The following is a 7,930-nucleotide window of genomic DNA, read 5'->3' on the forward strand; positions in this document are numbered from 1 at the left end:
TTGGTCCATGGCCAATGATAGTAAGAGACTTTAGGGAGGCTATAAATGAGCCTCTGCCTGGGAAAATTCATGAATCATACTTGCAAAGGGAATGGTAACTTTTTGTTTTAAATCTTATTCTCAGAGTCTCTCATGAAGATAGAACACTTGCTCTAATAGTTTGTTTTCTAAATGTCAGTCCTATTCAGGGTTATGTAAGTCAATGCAACTTCTTTCCACTTAAGAAAGTAGTTAGTTGTCACTGCAAATGTGCACTTCAAAATCTCCAGGACAGTCTTCACAACAGAAAAATTCATCTGTGCCTGGAGTACTTACAAGTGGCCAAAGACCTGACTTCTCATGATAATTTTGTTCTGTACTCAGTTTTAATCAGTGCATATCTGTTTCAGGGGACAGCTTTCTGGTATTTCCAACATTCTCAGGGGGAAGTGTGTGATGATTAATTTTGATCATTCATATGTCTTTAATTGTGTGGTTAGAACATACCTCTTTCTGCGGTGAAGTACAATTTCTCTCAAGTCCTTGGTGGAGATGAGGGCAAAAATTCACTAATGCAAATACAGCTCACGTAGCTCTTTGGATGTGTTATATCAGGCTCAAAATTCATTAGCTGATAAAATCTAATCAGATAACATGAATCTGAAGAAAAATCCTGCATTATTCAACAAGGTGAATACAACAGAATCTGAGGAAAAACAAAAATTCAAACAAAAAGATTCCAAGCATCAAGTTTTCCACCAGAAGTATAACAAATTATTAATAACTAAACAAATTATTAACAAATTACTAAGTGAACAAATAAACAAATATTTTTGTTCTAGTAGTTACTTTAATAAATGCATTAAATAAAATGCAACTAATTCCATCTTAGAGGAGATTAGTTATTTCCTTTCTCAGTGCTTATAAAATTTTATTTTAAGTTTAGTTCATTGCCATCTCCCTGGATCAGTTTCCCTTTGCGTACAGCACTCCAGTTTCTGCCATAAAATTTTCCATGAGGTGTATAACAGTCCTTTTCCCAGAAGCTCAGGGCAACGAGTTCTGCAGCCCCTGAGTATCTTTCTTAACTACTGCAATACCATATCTGCACAAAATGAGCAGAATTACTCACACAGTAACACAACAACCTGAACCTTGCCTGGCTTAGATAACCAAAGCTGACTTATAGAGAAATACTTCTGAATGGGCCATTACCTAGCAGTGAGTGTTCCTTCCCAGCAACAAGTATGTTGAAGAATATCCTTCAGGATATTTCCTTTGAGAGGAACATATCTAGCTTCTGTGCTTTGTCTCAGAGGAGACCATTTTAAACTCTGTTGACTTGGGTTCTAGCTCTGATAAACTCAGTTAATCAAAGTAGTTCCAATGGTTAATGCAATAAACCACTGTCTTCTTTGTCACTTCTCTACCATAAAAATTCTGTAAGCAGCTCTTCAGATACCATAAGTGGAATCTACTGTTTTCATTGATTATTCCTTTTCTGGTGTTGAAAGCAACAAGTTCACATAGGCAGAGATATTTGTTTCTACTTTAGGACCAATGGATCCTCTAAGCTAATTTTGCAGAACAACCAGTCAGATCTGACATCTGCCCATGACCTTCTGCTACTGCCAAAACTTTCAGAACAGGTCAAGACTACACTGGGACAATCTTTAAGATTGCACTTTGAAGAGTAATAAGTGCAAAGATATTTATAGGACCTCTTAAATTGTGAGAGAAATGTTAGGAAGCGGCAAGGGCTGGCTGCGCCCTAACAGATGGGACAGAGCCTGACTTTACACCAAACAGGACAGGGGCCTCCCATGTGGGGCACCTGAGCAAGGTGAGTAGGCAGACAGACCTGGAGATGGTCACTCAAGCAAGAGCCTAGACTTTCAAGCAATTTCATGGTGGTGAGGCAGGTCCAAGCTCAAGCCAGGAGATTAATCCATTGATCAGACTGACCTCCAGTGATGATGAAAAGGCCTGCTTATCACAAACTACATATCCATGACAAGGCAAGTGTGAAGTCAAGCTAGAAGTCATGGAGCCCATGGCCAAACACAAACACAAGCTGCAGGTAGGAACTGAAGACACAAGACAGACCTTAAACAGGGCTTCTATGCTTCTGGGCAATCATATGAGTGTGGGTGTGTGTAGCTTTTTTGAAGGCTCTTGGTTTGACTGAAAACCCATTAGTATACTCAGGAGCACGACAGTAAGAGTCTTCGCCCAGCAGAAGTGTCCTCACATCTCTCAGGGTACTGGAGTCAGAAAGGACTGCAAGCAGAGTGGATAAATTGTTGTGAGTTTCCACAGGACTTTTTCAGGGGACACAATGCCAAGGACAGACTATTGAGAAAGAGAAGAAAGCATGGGAAAATTTGGGCTGGGCAGCAGAACTCAGAGTGCCTATGAGGCTCCTAAAGGCTAGGTGGGCTTGAGAGACAATAGGGGATGGGTCGGAAAATTCACTCCATCCTTGACAAGATTTGGGGATGGGGCAAGGCAGAGGAAGCAGGGGAAGGAAACCCTAGGGAGCAAGGGAGGAAACCTGGAAACCTCAGCTATGTGAGAGATCACACAGACTTTAAGGTGATGAGTATGAGGCTGGAAATATCAGATGAAGGTCTGGACCATTAAAGGTCAGGACCATTAAAGCCTTTTAGTACAACTCAGGGACCTGACCAAGGTGGGGCAGAGAAATGAAACCAAGGATTTTCAGTCTGCTCTGAGATTTCATAGGTTGCAGCAAGCAACCAGTGAAATTTGTAGCATTATTTGCAGGAAGCCCTGTAATCTGAGATGTACAGTTGAATGGCTGTACCAGGAATTGCTCTCAGGATATTCCTAAAGACAAACATTTAACAGGGCCCAGATTTCTCCTGTTTGTCAGCACCAAACTTTTAATGTCAGTCTAAGGTCCAGGTAGAGATCCAAGCCCTTTTTTCACTTTTTCTTTATTACCTATTTTTGTGTTCGGACCCAACACCAGGTCCCTGTCTGCAGGAGTAGATTAGTGGTTTCACATTTACTTAGTCCACCTTTAAAGGAATATGCTTCTGCTTCTATTGAGTACACGAGTCCCTGGGACACACTCCTTTGACAGGAGGCTGGGGGATTGTTCACTGTATTAACCACCAGTAAATAAACTTCCCAACTCACTCAGAGAAAGCTTTCTGACTTGAGCTAGTACTTCAAATCATAACAGTAGGAAACCATCCAGGATCCTTTTCTGGGCTTCCCCAGTGAGGTAAATCCGACTGACTCCCTCAATCAAGGTTTTTTAGGAATTAGTAATACTCTTGGTGATCCTATTTCACTACCAGATCTTCTTCACATTGCCATTGTGACTGCAGTTATCAGAGGTCTTCAATTCTGTTTTGGCTTTTCCTGGAAATGTTACAAAGTCTGCTGCAAATGTTGGTGGGGGGGTTAGGTTTTACAAAATCTAGTGATCTTTGTGCTGCTTTTCTGTAACAGTCTGGTGCTATTGCTGATCCCTCATCCAACTGATCAGGACCTCAGGAATGCATCTTTCAAGGAAGTCTGTGCCTCTGCTGCGACTCCTCAACATGAGTAGCTGCTCTTGCTTCTGCTAATCTGAGTCAAGAAGTAGAGACCATTTCCTTTTAACTTTCTTAATCAGGCTTACTACACACACATATTCACACACAACAAGGCCATGCTATTAATTAAGGGAATTCAGTGTAATATTTTATTTACAACCAGCTTCCCTCTAGCATTTTGCACTCCTCCAGGCCAGGAGATGGATTAATGGAATTACACATCAGAATTATTTGCATAATATGAAGTAAATCCTTCAAGGACACTTATGCCCTGATATAGTTTATAATGCATTGTTAAGTTATGTCTGTTGCTGAGTTACCTGTGATTTACTGGTGGTGAAGTAATTCATATTTACACAACAGATGAGATCTTGTGAAGATAAGAGTTTCTCAAGACTGGTGGAGATAACACCACTAGTATTCTGCTTCTGGACTATCTAGTTATTTGCCTCTCTTACTTTGTTTTGGTTTTTGATAGGTATCACCACTCAGCTGTGTGATATCAAAGTGTACATAACGCTGTGCATTTCCATACAATCATCCCCAGCTTTGTTTTCCTATGCTACACAAGTAAGATATATAACTTGAACAACTGGAAATATCACAGTCCAACAGGATTCCCTGACATATCTGTAATACATCAATCACTTGCTGCCTAGTTATTATTACAATCCTCTCGGATGGAAGATTATCCATTACAGACATGGAGAAACTACATCACTGTTTACTGCTGACTTGGTGAATTCTTGGCTTTCTGTTCAGTGCTCTCTCTATACTTTGACTCTCTCTGTCCTTGCTTTTTCCTGTACTTCTGCTGCTCTCATTCTTTTCTCTCACAACTTACATTTCCAGAGCTTTTATTAGATGTTGGGATTTCAGACAAAGAATTGCAGTACAATCAGAAATGTACAGGGGAAGTGTTGAAAGACTGGTCTGGTTGTAGGTTGCACTTCCAGTCTTGCTCTTAAGATGGTAGTGTAAACTTGGGAATGCAACCCATGCACTTTGTTTTTGCTGTTGCTGAAATGACAGAATTCCTCTTGTGATTTCCAAACTGGGAATTTTTAAGTGCTAGTTTTTATAGTGAAATTCTTTTGTGAATTTGAGAATAAAATAGAAAATATGTTTATTTTTAAGGTTTGAGCATATATGTGATAGAGAGATCATATGCAAAAAAGACATGGAAGAATAAAAGTTTCTGAATTGATTTGGCGGTCTGTGCTCTGGAAGAACAGGCAAATCCTTGTGTGAAAATTTGTCCAGGCAGATGTTTGGGAGCAGTACTTATCTCTGGCAGATAAAACTTGTCTGTGCTCTAGCCAAGATAACTTGGCTACTCAATGGCTCTGAATGTGTTAAGCATCTAATGATGCTACTTTATTTGTCTAACAGATGCTTAACATGGATGGGGGGGGGGGGTGTGCAAATTTGGAAGGTAAATGAAGAAGAGATTTTCAATTTGTCATAATAAATGAGTTGACTTCCCTTTATTTCTTTTCTCTTCAAAATTACTTTGTGTAAATTCTCCTGATACCACTCATTACATAATCTTGTGTGCTTAACAGAAACTTTAAAAAATGTTCAGAAGATCAAAATGGGGGATATCTACCATGTTCAGCCAATTTGGTTTCTCCTTTAGATTCACTAGGTTTCCTTACTTTTACAATGCCTTTTATCTTTTCCATTTCCTGCTGCTCAGAGTTTGCATTCTTGTGGATTTTGTGAAAGACTGTGGATTACACTTACATCTTTATAGTAACTTTGAAATATCATGCAGCTCTTGCGATTCCCCATCCCCCCTAAAAAACCTGTAAGATAAAAACAGAAGGATTAAAAATAAAAAAGCACTCACATCCTGATTTGTCACCAGACAAGCACATTGGATTTAATCTTACATACCTCCAGCACTCAAAATTTCCAGGAAGGTTAACAGGACTTTTGTAAGAACATGGAATGTAGGGGTCAGGAACATTCAGAAGGAAAGGAATCCATGTACTGTGCAAATTACGTCTGTCTCTACATTAGCACTGAAATTACTTTTATGGTAGGCCAGGTAATAGCTGTGTTGATTTAATTTTGAAAAGAAGGCACGGAAAAGGTGGCTGGGAGGAAAACAAAACTGGAGATTATGTGAAAAATTCTCCTGTAGTGTTTTTCTCTAATTCTCCTGTTATATTTTTTCCTTTTCAAGTATGTCGCTGGCAAATACTAGCTTGAATTTCAGGTTCATCAAAGGTCACCTCATTCACACTCAACTATTCAGATCTGCTTTTAACAAAAAAATAAAAATTAAAGGCTGACCTAAAAGGAATGCATTGTACTATAAAAAAGTGCAGAGTATTGTCTCTAGCAGGATAACAATACCCAGTGACAAAAGTGGTTTTTTTTCCTCCATTGTATTTATGGCAGATATAGGAAAATAGGAATTGGTTGTTGCTGAAGTATCTCCACACACTGGCTTATTTGCACTTAGTTTCTATAGTCCTGCAAAGGGCAGCACATCCTAACTGTGCCTTATATGATATTGGTGGATACCCCAAAGCCATGGGGTGGCTGAACTGCACAGACCCAACATCGTTCCATCATTGCTGGTCTGTTTTAAATTTGTTTTCTGAGACACTGTGGTGTGAGAAACACATTTGGACAGGTTCTGCTTTGCATTTCTTCATGCTCACATTGCTATGGATTGCCTATGGATATGGAAGGGAATTTGTGTGGAAGGAGATGTTGAAATCTCCGGTCATATTTGTTAGAAGGGGTGAAGCTGGAATCAAGAGAGTCCAGGAACCAGGTCAGTCAGAATTACCCCACTTCAGAAACAAGACAAGTCAAGGCAGACACCAGTAAAGGGCATCACTGGCAGCCAGGATAAAGACACCATTTGCAGCGGGAGCTTGGAACAAGGAACAAGTACAGCTAAAATAATGTCAAGAGCTAAAGGGCTAGAAGCCAGGCACAACATGACTCAGGAGCTGAGGAAAGGGATTCCGAGACCTAAAAGCAGCTATCAGGTATGTGGAAAACCACATACACCATAACTGCATAGACCTACAATCCACATCTCAACTGCAAGGCCTTATCAGGTCCTTAGTTTTTGAATAAAACTATTTACAGCCTGCTAGACTGAAAGCCCAGCAGTGCTTAAGTGGTATGGTCATGATGTGCTAAAGAGGTTTCAGTCCCTATCATATGCTTACATTCTTCATCCACCTCTCATCTCCTTCACCCACCTTTCATCTCCACATTTTATTTCTGCTGAAAATGCCCTCTACCATGAATTACAAGAAAACACTGCAACAACTCTTTTGCACTATTAGACTTCATGTTCATACAAATGGGCAAAGGAAAGCTATTGAGCCAGCTTCAGTGCAGTCTGAAGGGGTGATGGGAGCTGCGATGAGCCACCCACGGCCGTGTGGTGAGTCCACCTGAGACACAGGTTTGCAGCAGCTGGGACTGCCCTGGCTGCTGCAGCTGGTGCCTCCATGGGCAGCTAGGAACACACCTTCCTCAGCTGCTGTCTGACTGCTCTGACTGCTCCTCACCTCTTGTGCCCCAGAGCTGCCTGCCCAGAGGAGCAGGAATAACTCTCTGCTCTCCTGCCCTGCTGATGCCTCTCTTCTAGGGCTTCCTTGGAGAGACAGTGGGAAGTATTCTCTGCTTGGAGAAACAGAGATTCTATTCGTCTGTCAGGGGCTATTAACACCTCAGCGTCTAAATACCTTTCTCAACTTCAAGAGGAGTTGCTTCCCCCACTTCTCACAGTGTTAGGAGGGACTCATTATTGACATTCTTAAAAAACCTATTAAAACCACAACATTTGTTCCACACATCTGGCTGGTATAAACTCTAACCTCTCAAAGTAGCAATAAATATATTCTTCCCATGTATATATTTCTCATATAAAGTGTCAGCTAAACCTGACACTTCCTCCTAGATCAGGTCAACTCAGTGAATTTGACATTTCAGGGTATGATCCCTCACGTTTGCCTTAAAGCATTGTTTATTGTGTGGCAATTTATGATTTTATTGGATAGGATGCATCATGAGTTTACGGAAGTCTGGATGTCAATCCTGGTTTTATAGTTCTAAGAAACCTAAATAAACCAGGAATTTCAAAGAGATGACTCAGTCCTTCTGCTGCATACACGTGTCTCTCTTACCTTCTGATTCTGTCACGGTCCAGGCACCCTAAACAGAATTCTTTTCCACTACAGCAGGCGTGATATTTCTGTTCATTCGAGGTGCAAAAATACTGGGACAAGTCTTTATGGAAAGAAGATTAGAAACTAGAAGCTTTCTCCTTTCCTTTTCTCTTTTCTTGTTTTTCTTTTTTTTTTTTTTTTTTTACTCTGTTTTATTTTTCCGCTCATAGCTTCCAG

The sequence above is a fragment of the Ammospiza nelsoni genome, chromosome 2 (genome assembly GCF_027579445.1).
Source record: "Ammospiza nelsoni isolate bAmmNel1 chromosome 2, bAmmNel1.pri, whole genome shotgun sequence".
Classification (NCBI taxonomy): domain Eukaryota; kingdom Metazoa; phylum Chordata; class Aves; order Passeriformes; family Passerellidae; genus Ammospiza; species Ammospiza nelsoni.